Source organism: Chionomys nivalis, chromosome 17 (assembly GCF_950005125.1).
Source record: "Chionomys nivalis chromosome 17, mChiNiv1.1, whole genome shotgun sequence".
Lineage (NCBI taxonomy): Eukaryota > Metazoa > Chordata > Mammalia > Rodentia > Cricetidae > Chionomys > Chionomys nivalis.
Window position 1 is genome coordinate 23,487,459 of NC_080102.1, and position 19,557 is coordinate 23,507,015.

General features: G+C 45.8%; 1 protein-coding gene across 3 annotated transcripts in view; it reads right to left on the reverse strand.

Annotated features, from left to right (window-relative positions):
• The window catches only part of Cyrib (CYFIP related Rac1 interactor B), a 123,666-nt gene that overhangs the window by 57,874 nt on the left and 46,235 nt on the right, over window positions 1-19,557 (reverse strand). The window lies entirely within an intron of this gene.

Sequence of the window (19,557 nt, forward strand, 5' to 3'; positions counted from 1 at the left end):
CCGGAGTCCTCTCCGCCCTCCTCCCCCACCCCTCGGGAAAGGGGCGGGGCCCGGCCGGAGACAGGTGGTCCGGCGCGCGCCGCGCGGAAGGCCAGGGGGCGCGGCCACGCCACACGAGGCCACGCCCTCCCTTAAAGAGGCAGCGCCTCCGCGGCACGCAGCGTCGGTGTGGTTTGGGGTCTTACAGTGGCGGTGACCACCACAGGTCAACAACCTCGGAAAAAGACCGAGGATCTGAGCTAAACTCGGGAAACCGCTGCATTCCAGCATCCCGCACCTGAAGAGGCTCGGCTCCTGGCAGCAAGCCTTTCCCCTCGGGCCAGGTACTGAGCCTCTCTCGGGTTTCCTGACTTGCTCAGGCGCTAAGCAGGCTCCCCAGGGCCTAGAGAGAAGCACCGTTAGCGCCTGAGATGCTATCGCGGAGACGCTCTTGGGAGGTGTTAAATGATCAGTCTGGGAACAGAAATGAGATTCCACTTGACAGCACGGCTTGCCACGCACAGCACTTTCAGATAAATCAGACCCTTGTTCTGGGGTCGACTCGGCAGCAATGTCGAATGGGGCTGAGAATCTGGATGTGATGTAGGGTGAAGCCATCTAATTACTTCTCTAATCCCACTGTCACTCTTGGAAGATAAACGTTACCTTCCCTTCTCCATACGTAAAAACGTATCATCCACTAGTTCACCCGAATCCTGCGATAAACTCCAGTTTTGCATTAGCCCTGAAGTATAGCGAATTAACATGGTTACCTCTCCCTGGACTACTTTCTGTTTGCTGAGCACAGCACTAACATAGAAGTAAAGGGTTTTGGACATTTTGAGGTGAAGAGCCCTGTTGAAAAATCACATTAAAATATGGACTTTCCATCCAGGAGGATGTATATATAAATTCAAATCTGTATATAATTTTCGACTTACGAACTTAGTGACAGTATCTCAAAACCCTAAACAAAAGGCTACCCTCCACCCCCCAACATGCAGCACTTGAGAACCACTGGCCTTGATAAACACAGCCAGTTAAATCAATCTGGTGTCTTATCCAATAGGGAGGCCATGGTCTTGGTCAGTCTGTCTGCCTCCTGACAACATGGTATGCAATACAGTAAGGACAGCCATGGGAGACAAAGTGGCATACAGTAAGGGAAAACATCTACCAGGTTTTCATCAATTCTGATTAAACCGAGATACAGAACTGTCTTCACCATCCAATGAGGTTGGTCCATTTACCTGGCACACACTGGCATTCACTGGCCTGTGAATACATACACACCCTGTATCTGACTGGTCCTTCAGAGAGACACCCGTTCCAAGCAACCACACATGGGAGATCTCTCTCCCGTGAATATCCAGTTTAGCTGGAACATCTCCAACCATGAGGAGCACAGCACTGCAATTATCAGCTTCTTGGCTGAGGAAGCTCAGATTTTACACTGAGTAGATGTCTCATACCCCCGCAATCTTTATCCACTAGCCATAACGTTACCTTTGGGGATCAAAATAGGACACGGGCCTGAGGCGCTTACACTCCCAAAGAGTCGGCTGATGAGTAATAACAATGAAATCGGACAAGTCCTGCACAGAACACAGAATGCTCTCAGAGGCAGCTTCCCTGTCATCGGTCCAGGATCCATTTCTGGACGTGGTGAGAAGCAAAGCAAGCTTTACCTCTACTCATGTGGAGAAGCATGAACAGTTAAATTTATTCTTCCCTAGTTCTTTCTCCATTATCCTGCCTGACCCTGATCAAGTTTCAGTGGAGGCCAAAGGTTTAGAAGTTTTAAATTACACAAGCAAGCAAAAGGACACCAAAAAGATGTTTACACAAGAGGAATGGCCAGTCAGCAATGCTCTAGACACTGCAGCCCGACACATGTCTGGAACCCTTACACTGCTTACACTGCACCAAGCACTGTGCTCAGCCTTTGACGTGCGTTTCCTCCTTTGCTTTGCACAGACATCCCATATGGTTCTGTTTTCATGTCCGCTCTGTAAATGAGGAATGTGGGGTTCGGCGTGAGACACATCCTGGATTCGAACGCAATCTGTCAGCTCCAGGATCTATTTCTCCACGTAGGTATCACTCTGTCTACTTTCTCAAATTTCAGAAGACCCCACTGCTGTAAGTGCTGTTTTCTTTGATTTTTATTATTAAATCAGTTTTAAGGCAGGATGATGATGATGATGATGATGATGATGGTGATGATGATAGGGCTAGAGACGCTCAGCAGTTAAGAACATTTAACTATTCTTACAGAGGACCAGGGTCCAGTTTCCTTCATCCACATCAAGCCACTCATAACTGCCTGCCATTCCAGTTCTAGGAGAGCTGATGCCCTCAGGCATATAAACTTGTGGAGGTGTACACGTACACACACACACACACACACAAACACACACAAACACTTGGTACTATCCCCTCTATTACATCCCAGGCATCATGGGAGGGTCTGAGGCTGAGGACACATGGTCCCTGCTTGAGGTCTCTGGGGACTCTGGAAGAGAGCAAGGGTTGTAAGTTGGTAACTGTAACAGAGAATGGTTATGTTGTAAGAGGACTGGAGCCTTCTCTGCTTGGAGCCGTTCTGAAGGTTTTGCCAAAGCCTTTGGGATTAGCCTGGAAAAGATTAGAGGTTAGAGGAAAGGACAAGAACAAGGGAGCAACGGTGGAGGGAGAAAACTCTGTGAGACACTAGGGGTAAGAAGGTAGATGATAAGACACCAAAGTCACCTCAAATTTTAACACAGTGACAGGCAAAAGGATACTTGTAACCGAGGGAGAAACAGAATCTGATTTATTTCCTATCGAGACCATTTGGAACACAGTGTCCAAAAGGCCAGGAGGCCAGCTGAGAGGCCCTGGAGGGGTCCGAGATGATAACAACAGCCTGGAGCTGGAGTGCAGCTGAGTGGCAAGGCACTTGGCTAGCATGCTCAAGGTCCTGGAGCTTATCACTGCCCTGGCCAAGGAAAGAAGTACTAAAATTAAGATATGTGCTCAGGATGTTCCTGAGTTTACAACTGACTAAAATTGGGGTATAAGGAAGCAGGAGCTGTGGGGACTGGCCCTGAGGTTCTCAGCTGAGAACACTAAATGGCTGGTGTCACAACCGAACCCCAATTCCCTTTACCCAGTTTTCACCCCTCTCCTCCAACCTATTGTAAACGCACACTGCTATCTTGAGATGAATGTAACTATTTCTCAAGCCCTTTTCCTATTTCACCACAGATGCATTTAGCACTTAATAGCTGTACAATATTTCATCACACTGAAATAGCTCAGTTTCCTTCCAAGACTATGGGTCCACAACCAAGAAACTAGCTGACCCAAGACCTGCTCACCAATGGGCATTTTGCAAGGGCAGACTAAGCCAGTAGAAAGAGCCTGTAGGCAAAGGGTCTTTGGAAAAGCGCAGCCTCAGGGCCAGCAAACTACAACTCTCCCTGGAGAGGGCTGTGCAACGGTACTGCACATAGAAGCTGCAGACCTCTGAGAAAGAACCTACCGTTCAGGAGCCTCCTGATGTCTCTCATTCTCCACAGAAGCTGCTATTAATATTCGGACCACTTCAATCATTCTATCACTCATCCCTTCACCCCACATGCATTCTTGGGGAGCACAAGATAACAGCAGAACCAAAGCTACTTCAAAACTCTGGGTCATGTGGCCTGGTCAGGTTCAATACCTGTTCTAGGACTTACACAAGCCCAACCTCTTGCAGCTCCGGTTAATCAACAGTGTCTAACAGTTAACTTCCCTTCCTTTCAGGTAATTTCTTGGTGCCTGCCACTGCAGCCTGCATTTCGAGGCAAGCCCATCAGGGCAAGGAAGCACGCATCAGAGTCCAGAGCCTAAGAGTACCAGTGAACTAGGGCCACTCATTCAATTCCTCCAACCTCCCACTTCTACCTGGCCAATGGGGATAAGAATCTACCTACGTCTTGTAATGGCATGGAGGTCTCCTAAATACAGTATAGGAAAACACTTTCTGACCTCAAATAGTTGTCCAAATAGCTGTTACTGCCATGGCAGCCAGATAAATTCTCTGGATTATAATACAAGGTCAAAGAATCTGAACACGTTTATGGTCTTTGACCTCCACCGCCGAGTTGCCTCACAGAGGACTCTCAGTGCCTGCTGCCAACCTCACCTCATGTGCACGCCCGAGAGGTCTAAGTACGTAGAGAACAGCTTTGCCTCCCTTTCCGTCTAGTCTTCCGTCTGACATCCAGGGACTGGGCTCCTTCATCGCACACTGCACTCTTGTACAGTGCTGGCTAACAGCAGAGCCAAGGCCACCTCACAACTCTGGATGTAGCCTGGTCAGAATTCAAAACCTGCTCTCTAATTTCTCCTTTCCTCTTCCTGGGACGAACAAACAGGGAATCTTCAAGGCCAGAGGCTCCTTCCAATCATCTCCTCCACAACCAGGGGCTCCAAACCAGCAGCTAAGACTCCACAGTCCCCTCGTGTACGAGGAGCCAATGCGTACAAGATGAGAGCAGGAGAGGGCTGGGAGCCCCTTGGATAGGGCTGGAAGCTCACTGCTCACTGAAAGAAGACAGCAGAACTGACATTTCAAAAGAACCAAAGATGAAGCCCCCAAATCAACCCCAAGACCTTCCTGCTGTTTAACCAAAACATTAACCAATCCTCAGAAGCCACAGAATCATCCTCATGGCCAAACTCCCCCTAAGTTAAAAGGTCTGTATATGAGTTCAGGTCACATTTCCAAATGGAACATATTTCTCACAGGGAAGGCAGTCGAAGGGCTCTTTTCCCAGTCATTTTAGTGACCTGCAGCAAGGAAAAAGGATCCCACTGTCCTGCATCAGCTGTGACGCCTCAGAACCCCAGACGCTTTCTCTTCCCACGGCTGTCTCGGCGCCCAGCTGCAAAGGCTCTTGCCACCCTCCTTCCTAAAGACAAACTCCCACCGTCCTTCACTCACCTTCAGAGCACTTAACTTTCACAAACTGTTATTTATTTTTAATGTTTCTTAACTTTAAAAAAAAAATGTAGACTCTGCCAGGCTGAGGCTATTCTGAGCACTGCAATCCCCGCTACCCTACTCAACTCCTAGGAGACCCGCCACAGATACACAGAATGCTTCACAGGAGAGCCTGGGCAGTCGAGGAGATGCTGTGGCCCTCTATACCACTTTTTAATTTTATTTTCCCATTCTATGTGAGTAATAGGTTGACTGAAGCAAAAAATCTGAAAATACATATGAGCAAAAAGAAAAAATATATAAACACTCATGATCCAACCACCCACACCATGTGGATACCCTTCCAAATGTTATTATGTATCTATATAAAGATAGGATATTTTTGGAAGAATGCTTTATAGCAGAATACTGATCTGCTGCGTTCCACCTCACGGCATCTCCCAGCTCCCCATCCTCAATCAAGGCACCGTAGTCACGTCACTGTTGGAGGCTATATAGTACTCCACCACGTACTCACAGGACCAACTGCATCTGAGCTCAAAGAGGGCTTCCTTCAATGTCAAGGAAGGCAAAAGCCCTTATCACAGCACCTACTTCCTGACAGCCTTCCTCCCGCCCCCTGTGTGTGCATTGCTTCTATGCTGTATTTCCACAGAGCTGGGCTCCCTGCCACCCATTCACCACCTGAAGTTATTAGCGGCCCCATCACCCGAAGAAGCAAACTGTTTGTAACTGGAAAAGCTGAAAACAGGAGGATGTGGGGACGATGCCTCAGAGTTCAGCCTGGGAATCTGCTGCTGAGCCAGGCGACAGGAATGACAAGCATGTTCTTGTGCCAAGATTTTAATTGGAAAAAGAAGGGAAGATCTTCTGTATATACCGTCCCTTTTCCTTGTATGCCTGTCCCAAGGCAAAGCTTTTCCCATGAGGGGTGGGCCCGTGCGGGAGCTGCCAATACAGCACAGACTTGGGGCGGTCATCTTTAGGAAGGGACAAGACGATGTGAAATCTGGCATAGCACCAGAGCAACAGGAAAGGAAAATGTCCAGGTGGGCTGTTCATTTCGGAGCTTCACGCCACTGTCACCCCAAACCCTAGTCTCTGCTGTCATATTCACCCACCTTCACAGCACACCCTCCGTGTTAGAAACAACAGCTTTGGGCTGGTGAGATGGCGCAGTGGACAAAGGGTATCAGGCCTGACAACCCAAGTTCAATTCCTGAGACCCACAAGGTGGACAGAGAGAACCAGCTCCTGGCAGCTTGTCTTCTGACTGCCACATGCACTCCACAACACCAACACACACACACAGCAAAAAAATAAAGTATAGCTTTCCCTATAAACAAAGAAAATCCCTAATTATAGACAGAGTCACCTATTTATCAATTATATTTTCAAAGATTTTTAATGCATTTTACAGAAACATCACACTTTCAAAAAAATAGCCTGGTTTGACATACAGTGACAGAAGGACCGACCACTGCCACCAGATTCTGCTGCCTTAAACAGAAAGACTGAGACTCGTTTAGCATTCAAGCCTCCCCAAACCACCGTGAGAGTTTTTACTTCTGCTTCTCTTCAGATGAAGAAACTGAGGGACAAAGTGTCTTCAGGAAGGTCATAGAACCACTGAGAAGCAGAGGCGGCATGCTACCTCAGGCCACAACAGTTGCTAGTCCATACAATGCTCGCCACCTTCCCCTTTCATCTTTTTTATCCGCTAGATTAACTAAAGCCTTCAGTGCGCCCCCCCATTTCAAACCCTAACAATAATAACCTTCACCCTAACAATAATCACCGTGCTATTCTGATGACTGGACAAAATAACAGGAACAAATAAAAGCGTCACTATTCCAACCGTCTTTAGCCTTTGTAAAAAGAACAGCAATTACATACACTTAAAACTTACCAGAGCTTAAACATCTGGCAAGATCTTAAAGGAATGTAATGGTTCATCTTCACTCTCAGCCTGGAGGGGTTTAGAATCACTGTAGAAACACACTTTGGGGTGTCTATGATGGTATCCCCTTCCTCTAAGGAGGTGGTACCATCCCAATGGCCGGGGTCACATGCTGAATAAAAAGGAGAAACCGCACACTGAGCATCAGCGTTCATCTCTGCTCCCTGACTGTGGATGCAGTACGGCTAGCCACCTCCTGCAGCCGCGACCTCCTGCAGCCGCGACCTCCTGCAGCCGCGACCTCCTGCAGCTGCGACCTACTGACGGTGACACCCTGTGCCCTCAAACTGTGAATCAAAATAAACCCGCCCTTCTTAGTCAGGTATTTTGTCAGAGCATGAGAAAAGTAGCTCATACCGATGGGTTCTGACATTAGTATCTTCACGCTCAGACTTGGAAGGTTGTTGATGACGCATGCAGGCCTGGGCTCCGGTAGGCCTGCGTGCGGAGCCCTTGGTTTTCTCACCTGAAAAGAGAGGAATGGGCAGATATGTGCTGCCAGAAACGTAGTACAGTGCCTGGCAAACCTAAGAGCTCAATAAATAATAGCCTTTCCTATTCTTCGCATTATTTGTGAGCTTGCTCTTTTCACTCAGGTGGCATCTGTGTGAAGTTGCCCACTGCAGCATTATTTACAATAAGATCCAGCTGATAAAAATAAACTTCCGGCAGTAGGCAAACAGCACACTAGGGTTCTAAAAGAAGCTTTAGGATGAATGAAAACCGTCTTCGCTCCCAAGTCTTGAGCAAGCCATTTCTTTTCTCTGAATGTTTGCTCATCTCTGAGTAAAGGGTTTGTCCTCAGTGACTCACACGCTCCCTGTACATTCATAGTCCTGACATTCCAAACACACTATGGTGCGCCGACAGCAAAGATCACACGCGGTGACTAAGAACACAGGAACGGGAGAAAATACTTTGCAATTCTTCTTCAGGCATACTGTCTTTCCTCCGTGTTGCTACCTCCTCACAAAGCATATAGAGCATTTACTGTCTCTCTCCACGAACTAGACCTAGCCTGGCTTGTTCCCAGTCCCTAAAACAATGCCTGACACGCAGTAGGATCTCATTTGATGTTTTAAAATTTCTGAAGATTGGGGCTGGAAAGATGGCTCCGTGGTTAAGGGCAATTTACTTCTCTTGCAGAGAACCCAGGTTCAGTTCTCATCACCCACATGGAGGATTTCAACTGTCCATAACTCCACTTCCAAGGGATCTGTGGTGGTTTGAATGGTGGCAGCATGGATCTTGAAACACCATAGAGTTGTGGCAATAAACATGGCTCCGGCCAGTACTTCTGCCATGAGGCTGGAATCTCAGAAAGCTAAAGAATGGGCTGGGTCCAGATGTCAAAGCCACTGCTTTAATCCTAGCTAGCTATATTGCTTAGCAAATTAAAGACTCACATGGTCAGAAAAAGAGAGCTATACAGTAAAGGTAGATTCAGATGAAGAAAATTTCTAAATGGTTGACAGTGTGTTTAAAATATATGTAGGCTTGGAAAGAAAAAATAAAACAAATAAAGTCCTTAAAAGAAAAAGGAAAAAAAGAGTAGCCAGTTGTTGTGGCGCACGCTGGTAGGATTTGCTGAAGGAGGCAGAGGCAGACAGACCTCTGTGAGCTCAAGGTGTGGTGGTGGCACACACCTTTAATCCCAGCACTTGGGAGGCGGGTGATCTATGTGAGTTCAAGGACAGCCTGGTCTACAGAGGGAGTTTCAGGACAGCCAAAGATACACAGAGAAACCCTGTCTCAAAAAGCCAAAAATTCAAAGTAAAAATAAAAGAAATAGAACTTAAAGTAAAGTCACATAAAGATGGAAAATACACAGAGAGTCTGGATACTGTACATTATTATGTTGTCTTTGAATTGCTTGACAGCTGAGGAAGGAGCAACAGCTGTTAAAAGACATTTAAATATAAATGCTGCTGGATTAATAAAACATAAATATTTTGTAAATGCCATGACTTCAAAATTGAAATCAAAATATATGGTACTTTGGAGAAGAGGTTTTGCTTTTGTTATCACAGAAAATGAGAGGCTATGGATTTATTTTGGGCTAAGAAAAATAAGGTTAGATCAAGGAAGACATTGCCCCCACCCAGGGAAATGTCCAATAGGAGTGAATGGCCCAGATATTTGAGTTCTACATCCAGAACAGCCTCAAGACTGCTAGCTGAGATGATCAAACCTCACAGTCATGACTTGATCATAATTCTAAATTTTCTTTAGGTCCCCATAAGATTATCAGTGTCCCAATTCAGCAGGAATTAGCCTGGAAAACTATGACCACATTCCCAAAAAATGGACTATAGATATTTTCCTTTGTTTAGAATGTTGGTTTTAAGTTGTTATGGATAATGATCAAGAGAAAAGCTGAACAAAGGAGATTAGATTCAGAGTTCTTGTCTTTAAATAAAGGGGGGGGGATTGCTGTGAGACAATGGTTTTACCCTGTAAACATTTGTTTCTCGTACTTGTTTAATAAAATGCTGACTGACTGACAGCCAGGAAGGAAGTATAGGCAGGGCGACCATGCAGGAAGTAAAGGCAGGGCAATGAGAACAGGAGAATTCTGGGAAGAGGATTCTGCAGTAAGCAGTCCGGACCCAGCCACAGAGGAAGCAAGTGACTTCCTCACTGAAAAAGGTACTGAGCCACGTGGCTAACTCAGACAAGAATTATGGGCTAATGTAAGTTATAAGAATCAGTAAATAAGAAGCCTGAGCTAATGGGCCAATCTGTTTATAACTAATGTCGACCTCTGTGTGATTCTTTGGGACTTCACAGCTGCAGGACCGGGTGGGACAGAAAACCTCAGTCGACAGGCCCCAAAGACTCATGTGTTTGATGGCTTGGCCCATAGGGAATGGTATACTATTAGGATGTATGGTCTTGTTGGAGGAAGTGTGTCACTGTAAATCCAGGCTTTGAGACCTCGTATATGTTCAAGTCATGCACAATGTGGCAGTCTCTCCTTCTGCTTGCCTGTGGATCAAGATGTAGAACTCTCAGTTCCTTCTCCAGCACCACGTCTGCCTGCATGCCACCATGTCTTGCCATGATGATAATGGACTAAACCTCTGAAACTGTAAGCCAGCCCCAATTAAATGTTTTCCTTAAGAGTTGCCGTGGTCATGGTGTCTCTTCACAGCAATAGAAATTCTAAGACAGGATCCAACACTCTCTTCTCATCTCTATGGCACATATATTGTATATATATGTACAGTCAAAACACTAACACACATCAATTATTTTTTAAAAATCTTTCAAAAGGTTTTTTTAAGTTTTATGGTTATTGGGAGCTGCAAAAGTAACTCCTTTGCTAAAATGTTTGTTTAGCATCCATGAAGCCTTGGTTTCAATCTCCAATTCCACATAAACTGGACATGGTGGGACAAGCTTGTCTACTCCTAACAATAGGGAGGCAGAGGCAGGACAATCAGAAGTTCAAGGTCTTCTCCAGCTAGTATATACTGACTTCACAGTCAAATGAACTACATGAGATCCTGCCTCAAAACAAAAACAAATAAAAATTATGACTATTAAGTTAAAAAATTAAAGTACAAAATCATCTATATAATAAGGAGATTACATATATATATATATATATATATATATATATATATATATATATATATCCCTGTGAGAAAAAGTAGAGGGATAGGGATGTTAAAGTTAATTGATAACAGTGTGGGAGGAGAGATGAATATTTTAATGTCTTGAAAGATCTGTTGTTCAAAAGGATGGCGACTAAAATGGGAAAGCTTTAGGTGGGACAAATGCAGGCATGGCCAAGGGATAAGGAAATGGGCTGGAAGGAGGCATAAGGCATGGGAGAGTCAGCGCAGTGCGGTGGCTGGTAATCTATTAATGGAAACACAATCACAGGGAAAGAAAGAAAAGTAGGTAAGATGACACCAATGAAGAAAAGTCAATTTACCTGGAAGTTTTAATTACAAGCTAATAGCTATGGAATTATTCCCAGGTGCACACAACTCCCCCCTTTAATTGCCTTGATCAACAGAGGCTTCAGTGAATCTATGCACAAAGAGGCACTTGGGGCTGTCCTATGCTACTGTCTGAGTCCCTACATGCTTTGTGAACGACTGCTGTAGGTGACATTGACTTGAGTCTCCCAGACAGAAGCTCACTGATGTGCCACAGATAATCCATTAGACATGTAGCCGACACAGTCCAGCATGCATCACACACTGCTAGGGGGACACCCAGAGTTACGTGAAATGGCCTTCCCTTGCAGGGATGAAAGACACACTATTTGACTTCAGGACAAAGTCTTGCAACTGACAAGTGACACAGATCAGTGGTTCTCACTCAAACTATGGGTCGGGAGACCCCTTTGGAGAATTAAACAACCCCTTCAAATAGCTGATATTCTGCATTACCGGATATTTACATTATGATTCATAACAGTAACAAAATTACAGCTAAGAAGCAGAAATGAAAATAATTTTACCGTTGGGGGTCAGTCACTACAACAATACAAGGAACTGCACTGAAGGGTCGTAGCATTAGGAAGGCTGAGAACCACTGATATAGACGACACATCCTATAAACTTACAAAGTAGAAAATGTTCCTTCAGCTTCAAGAAGTCAGCGGAGGAAAGGCAAGGAGATGAGGCAGAAAGTCCTTGTCCTGAGATTCCTCAAATCACAGGAACCCTCATGCGATCCATACGCTGCATCCTGATGCTTCCTCTAGTGTTCCCTTACAGGTGGGACCACAGGCCGCCTTTAGCAGCTGCAGTCTCACCTGCTTGCCTGGGCTCTTTGTCATGTCCAGCAATTTACCACACTGAGCAAACCAGGTCAGACGCCCTGCTGTGAGTCCTCTCAGCAGCCTGTGGCTGTTGTTGATAGCATTTTGCCACTGTGATGGTATGGCTTCGGGAACACCGGGAGCTTCCCACATGCAAAGGCCAAGCCGTTTTGCTAAACCTGTACCCCTGAGCCAGCACTGCACCTGGTAAAACACCTGACAGAGAGCATGGACCTGGTACACAGCCGCAGCCAGCTAGCCACGGCCATTAGTACTGACTTACCCCAGTGCTGGAATAGAGTTATTTAAGCAGCACAGAGGAGTGAATTGAGCAGCACTCACAAGTAGCCTAAATGATTAAGTCGCTAGCTATCGACACTAATATTTGAAACTCAGAGCTTTAAACAGAACAACAGGTAAGTCATACGTGAGCGAAATGTATGAATGAACAGCCTCTCACGGTTACTTTTTCAAGTTAGAGAAAAAAAGCTATTGCATAAGGCTTGATGGGGGGGGGGGTCAATGTGGTCTATGTCTCAACAGGGTTAGCTACTTTCCTCTCCAAAGCCCTCATACAGGTTTCATGTTAGAATGTAGACATCAAGAGACTGCATCCCTCCCTCAGCTGTAAGCCTTCAGGAGACAAAGGGGGAGGTACCCTGCCCAAGTCAGAGGCTTGCCTCAGCCTTGAATTTAGAGAAAAGGGCTTTTGCATCCATTTCAGTACTTAGCATTTCCCTCTAACAGGTCACTGTTTTGAATGTGCCTTTGTCTCAGTTTCCTTTCTGTTGCTGCAATAAAACGCACTGAGAAAATCAACTTAGGGGTCAAAGGGTTTATCTTAGCTCACAGGTCCAGGTTACCGTCCATCAAGAAAGGAAATCAAGGTTCCAGGAACTTGGAATGGTCACATGACATTCACAGTGCAGAACACTGCAATGAAGTAATGCAGGCATGCATGCCGGTGCTCAGCTGGCTCTCTCTGCTCTTACACAGCCCAGGATTCCCTGCCTAGAGAATGGAGCCACTCACAGTGGGTGGATCTTCCCTCCTCAACCAATGGAGTCAAGATGATCACCTATTCACGTGCCCACAAGTCAATTTGATCTAAACAATCCAGACAAGCCTTCACCCAGACTTCATCAGGGATTAATAACGTATCAAGCGGACAAAACCACCGCAGCCTGCAGAGTTTCCAATGAACTGCCTAATTTTAGAAGGAAAGAACTTTGTAAGTCATCTTCAATCTAATATTTTACATTAAAAAAAATACACAAGGGGGCTGGAGAGATGGCTCAGCGGTTAAGAGCATTGCCTGCTCTTCCAAAGGTCCTGAGTTCAATTCCCAGCAACCACATGGTGGCTCACAACCATCTGTAATGAGGCCTGGTGCCCTCTTCCGGCCTTCAGGCATACAAACAGAAAGAATATTGTATACATAATAAATAAATAAATAAATATTAAAAAAAAAATACACAAGAAAACAGACGACACAAGGTGTCAAAGAACTTGTCTACCAGTCCACAGTTGCATATGGGAGCATAATTAAAACCACGCACCCCACCAGACCTGGGATGTAGGCCATGGAGCTCACAGAGGTTTATGTCTACACTGCCAGCGAACAACTGAGTCCATCTTCAAAGGTCAGCCTGATTCCCTGAAGCATGGACAAGAATCCTCTCTCTCTTTTTAAATAATTGCTCCTCATAAGCAATGTGCAAACGATTTTCAGGGCAGATGGGGGTGGTCAATGAAGTTATACTTATCTAGCCCTTCATCACCCAAATGTCTTCCAACACTGAAATAAATTAAAAAAAAAAAAGTCAGGAGACATATTTGTGGCACGATCAAAACCACAAGTAGAAATACCCATCTGATGCACACTTTCAGTCTCTCAAGATAGCAGGATGGTGTCAGTGCTGCTGAGCTTCAAAGCTGACTGTAGTGCTCCTGGCGACAGCATTCTCTGCCACTGTGCCTTCACCCAGTCCTTCCACTCTCCCAAGAACACCTTCCCTAGAATCCCCACCTCCCAGCAGAACTCTTACACCAAGGCGCCAGCCAGAAATCTCCACACACATTCGGTATGCCTGGCTCCTCTTCTTTTATTTTATGGTAATCCACAGCCTTATTTATGCCTCCCATCCTCCCGGGAGGTATCAAACATGCTAGCAATGTTATAATGTTTGCAGAGCACCACGCACTGGGAAATGTGCTGTAAAAATACAAGACAATGTTTTTTAATCTATTTAATCCAGTTTCTTGAGACACATACAGTGGTTTTCATGGAAGAATCAACCAAGCCAAGATTAATAGCCTGGTTTACTGTGCTCTCTTTTTTTTTCTCCTTCCAAACCACAAGTCAAGATAAACTCTCCCTTAATGTACAACTTCGCAAAATATGGTTTTGAATATTGACTCCTGGATCCACTGTGGTTATGAAAAGGACGGCTGTATCCATAAGGATGTGGACAGGGTAGGCTGTGGTAACAACAACTAGAGAAACCTCAATCTCAGACGAAAGACAACCAGAGTGATCTCTCAGGGGCGAGCGAGATAAGACTAGTGGCCTCCTCTTTCTGGTCTTTACCTGCCAGTCTGAAGCTACAGCCCTTCCTGTTCTTCTCCAGCCTTCCAAAGACAGCGCAGGGAGGACTTGTGGAAACATCTGTAAAACAATCAGTAGAGGGCCTGGCCCAGAGACGCCAGCCAGTAAATGCCAGTGGCCATCACCGTTGTCCCCACCACAACTCCATTCCTCTCCAGATCATGACCATGCTATAGCTGTCACATGATACTGGTGCAGAACCGGCTGGCAACTGGAATCACCCGAAGAGCTGAAAAAACTGCTGATTGTGGCACAGGAAAATGGCTCGGTCAGTAAAATTTTTGCTGTATAAACATGAGTACCAGAGTTCGATCCTCAGCACCACATTACAAAGGAAGTCTGGTGTGGTGTGTGTGCCCTTGTAATCTCAGCAATGGAGAGACACAGACAGGTGGATCCCTGTGGCTCAACCTGCCAGCCTAGCTTAACTGGCAAGCTCCACACCAGGTGTGAGACTCTGTATTAAAGAGAATCAAGAAGGATAGCATCAAAAGAGGAATAACACCCAAGGTTGAGCTCCACAAGTATACACACACATGTATACACACACACACACACACATGCACGCACGCACATGTCAAATTCATTCCCAGAGACTATAAATTAAATCTGTTAGTATGTTGTCTACGACTTTGAATTTTAAAAGCTCTATAGGTAATTTTACTCTGCAGACAAATCTGGAAACCATGGTCACAGAGGCAGCAAGATTTATATGCACATACATATATATTAGCATGCACACACACATGCAAGATGGCCCCTCCCATGTGCCATCAATCCCCTTCTCTACCAACAGAGGCTATAACCACTGGTGTATCAGAATAAAGCCAGGCTGTGCTGTGGTAAGGCACTCTCAACTTCACACCTAATGACAGCCATCAAAGTCATCCTAGGATCACAACAAGCTGCAACGACCCGTTTTTATCTGGCATTTAAGCCTAAGCCTTTTATCCACAAGCATTCTTCATATCCTATTTTACTTCACGCCTTTCTAGGCCCAGCTGAGCCACTGTCCCAGTAATCAGAATCCCAAAATTATACGGATGGGAATGGACGGGGTAAATCGGGGAGAGGAAGTCCACCGACGGCTATTTGTTAGGAATAGAAGCTGAGCTTTGAACTTCTCTTTGTCTGTGACCCAGAACAGTAAGCAGAGAACTTGAGGGAAATCTGGACGGGCAAAGCACCATTTCATAATGAACTGGGGAAGTGGGCAAACAGACACAAGACTCACAAAAAAGAGAGCACCTAAGTTACTGCTGTCATCTTTGCAACTTAGAACAAACTTAGACATGCCTAAGAAGAAGGACTCTCAGCTGAGAACTTGTTCCATTCGGACAGGCCTATAGAAGTAGTTTTCAATCTGTGGGTCACGACCCCTTTGGGGACCAAATGACCCTTTCACAGAGGTCGCATATCTGATATCCTGCATATCAGACATTTACATTGGGATTCCTAAAAGCAGCAAAATTATAGCTATGAAGCAGCAACAAAAATAATTTTATGGTTGAGGTCAGCACAACACGAGGGACTGTACTGAAGAGCCGCAGCATTAACAACATTGAGAATCACCGCCTATGGGCATGCCTCTGAGGCACCCCCTTAATTGTTAGTCAATGCAGGAAGGCCCAGTCCACTAACAACCATCCCATCCCTGGGCAGGTAGGTCTGGGCAGTATAGGAAAGGTACAAACCAGGAAAAGTGAGCCGGTAAGCAAGACTTCCACAGTCTCTACTGCACTGCAGTTCCTGCCTTGGTTTCCCGGATGATGGACAGACTGTGATGTAACCTGGAAGCCAAAAAAACCCTTTCCTCCCCCAGCTTGCTTTAGGTCACGGTGTTTACCACAGCAAGAGAAACAGAACTAGGGCCCATGAAAAACCTCGTTTGTCAGTCAGACATCAGCTAACATTTGGATCTCCCCATTTTTATTTCATTTCTCTTGGGGCAAATATATTTACCAGAGTGGAAGAGAGGGGGGGGGCTTATGACCAAGCAGGTGCCCTCTAACCTGGGTACTATGTTCAGGGCATGCCTGCCAGGCCCAGGGCACAGCAGCACACCCTACACCAGCACGAAATGATCTCAGCACGTGGTCTCCCACCCTGCGGGACGTTGCTCTGCAGTGTCTAGAGAAAACCAGAAAGCCCAGCTTGTTTGCCGTTGCTTTGGCAGTTTAATTTAGGACTCCCACTACGCTTTATGTAAACTCTTTGCCAACATGAAAAGACATTCTGCATTGTTGGAGGCACAGTTAACTTGGGCCCAAGGGAAGGAGGCATTGTATAGATTACATAATGGTTACTCTATTGCTTTAAAAAAACAAAAACAAAAAGACAAATGGCAGCCTCAGGCAGAAAGTTAAAAGAAGAGAAATCTCATTTTTGTAAAAGTATCTGAAGCGACCATGTCTTCTGAGCACTGAGAGTCAACAATGGTTCTGCTTTACTCAGGAGCTCATTCAATTATCTGTTACTTCCCTGAGCCCGGGGAAAATCCTCCCATCTTGTTGCCTAGCGGAAAAAGGCAGGCAGGCTTCTCCTAATAAAAGATGGAAATGAAAAGCCGTAACTACTCCCAAGGCCCTGCTTATTGTGAAGAATCATTAGAAACCCCCTTTTAGGGCCTCTATTAAGAATCTATTTTCTCTACAAACTATCCCAAAAGGGAAATAGAGTGGGATCCACAAGCCCAGACACATCTGGCTGGCTTCCTATGACCTGACCACTAGCAGCAACCTAACCTCCCTACAGTGGTTTCCTCATCTATGAAATGGAAATAATTACCCATTTGACAGGCATATGATGAGAAGTCACTATGGAATGTGTAAAATATTGAGCATTCAAAAAACTATCAATCTCCATTTGTTCTAAGGTGAATTTGTTATGAGAAGGGTGACTACCGTCCTGACACATCTTTGTCTTTCCATCCTTGCCTAGAGGTCACTTGGAGACTGTCACTGCCTCTTGGTAGCATCTCTTCCACTCCTCCCCCATCAGGAGCCATGCAGGCAGACTTGTCTTCAGTTCCTCAGGTGGGTCCTGAATGGTCTAAGTAAGACACTGCTATCCCCTCTGCTGCCATGATTGGTCTGAGAAATGCACGCAGGTCCTGAGAGTATCCAACCAGAGAGAAGGGTAGAAATGTTGTTCAAGGACTCTACAGAGGGATGGTAGCTCTCTCCTCTAAGCTATTGTGAAGAATCGGAACCTGAGAACAGACAAAGCCAGGAGCCGGAAATGCAGAGCCCAGAGATCACCAAGAAACAAAGCCAGGGTCTGGATTAGAGTGTGCGTGAAACCCATTCTATTTTCTGCATGCGTCAATCACTTAACTGTTCTCCCAGCTACCCCACAGGAACAGGGAGCTCTGGAGCTTGCAGCTCAGAGCATTCATTGCACCTGATCTATCCTGACTTATCCACCACACATGGATGAAGCAGGAATGTAAGCACATTCCCGATGGTTTCACTCACACTTCAGGTTCTCTCAGGACACAAATAGGTCCCGGTTACCCTGGATCTTAGAACTTTACAGCGTCTCTACACATTGGCCCTCAAACAATTATTTTTTTCCAAATAAATGAAGGGAATGGCAAATAACCTGAAGTTTCAGAGTCATTTAAAGCCCAAGGTTCTAGCTGGTGCATAAAAAGGAAGCCCCAGGTGTGGAGCAGCATCTGGGCCCGAGATCAAATCACGGGCACAGCCAAGTCCCAGCTCCCTGATCTGTTCTGCACAATGGGGTAATTATACTTGTCTCCTGGGGGTTAAAGAAGCCATGACAAGGACCAGGAGAGCCATACTCACATGGTATGTAATTTCCCTTCCTTTTTGCAGTTGGTCTTGTTGCATACTATGGGCTCTGCTCTGGGGTTCAGAAACCAAGGTTATCATAGGGCGCAATGACAGGCTACACAGATAGCCCCAGGAAACTGAGAAGAGAGAAGGCATGCCTCGAGCCCCCCATCCCACCATATACACACACACATGCACACACACGCACACACACACACACACACACACAACATGTTAGGAGCAGCACCCACACGAGTATATACATTACACAAGGTCACCCAGCTATCAGCTATGCTCTCTGCCTGCAGAGCAAAGGTCGCAGATTAGTGTGGCTGTCCAGATCACAGCCCCACATGCTCCCAGAGGGTTGACTGACAACCAGAAAGCATGTGGAACTCAGCTAAAATGAAACTCCAGGGAAGCGGGGGCTTGTCTCAGTCACTGGGACCCCAAAATAGTTCTTTGGGCACTTGATTAGGTACCCAAATGAGTGGACATGCAGAAGGCAATGAAACCAACATTCTAAGGGGGATCTTAAGGAAACCCTGATGTATAGAGTGCAGCCTGCCAGGCAGACAGCAGCCATGCCTGGCAGAAGACAGAACTCTGATCCCATCAATGCCCATGCCTCTGAAGTTCTCAAAGACAGTTTCTTTTCCTGAAAAACACAAATTATCAAGAGGAAATTAAGGCCTAGGTATGCTCTAATCCCAGTACTCAGAAGACCAAGACAGGAGGACTGCGGAGAATTCAAAGGCTACGCAACCAAACTCTCTCAAAATAAACAAGTATGCAAACACAGACGTTTCCTGACGCAACAGAACTAGAGGGGGAAAAAAGGCTGAAATACATATCAAAATATTAATTACAATTAGTCCTAGATAGTAAAGTTATTAAGACTTTCAGAGTATGTGTGTGTGTGGGGGGGTGTGACCGGGGAGGCCAGAGAACAAGTTGGTTCTCTCCTTCTACCTGTGGGCAGAACACATGTCATTCATTAGGCTTGGAACCAAGCACCTTTGCCATGGAGACATCAGGCTGGCCCGTTTTAGAATTTTTCTATAGTCAACACAAACTGTTTTTCTAATAAAAATTAAGTGTCTATCCCAGCACCCAAGATACAGATTAGGGACCCAACCACAGCCCCTGCCCCGTTGATGTCCTTCAGACACCTAGACACAGCTATCACATGTCTGTCTTTCTCGTGTTTCTTGATAAATATTTCAGCTAATCTAATGGCTGGATTTCAAGGCTCTATCCCCTTTCTTTGCAAAGCTCCATCTGCCAAACCCACGGCAAAAACTGTCCAACCAGCTCCCGCCCTCGCACCCCCCTGCTTGTTCCTCCGTTCATTCACTCATCAAGAAAACACTAACTAGAAACTATGCTATCACAATGTAGCATCCTTTGCTCTTGCCTATCCATCATTCAGAAACAGTTCCCAGACTGCCTTAGGGAATG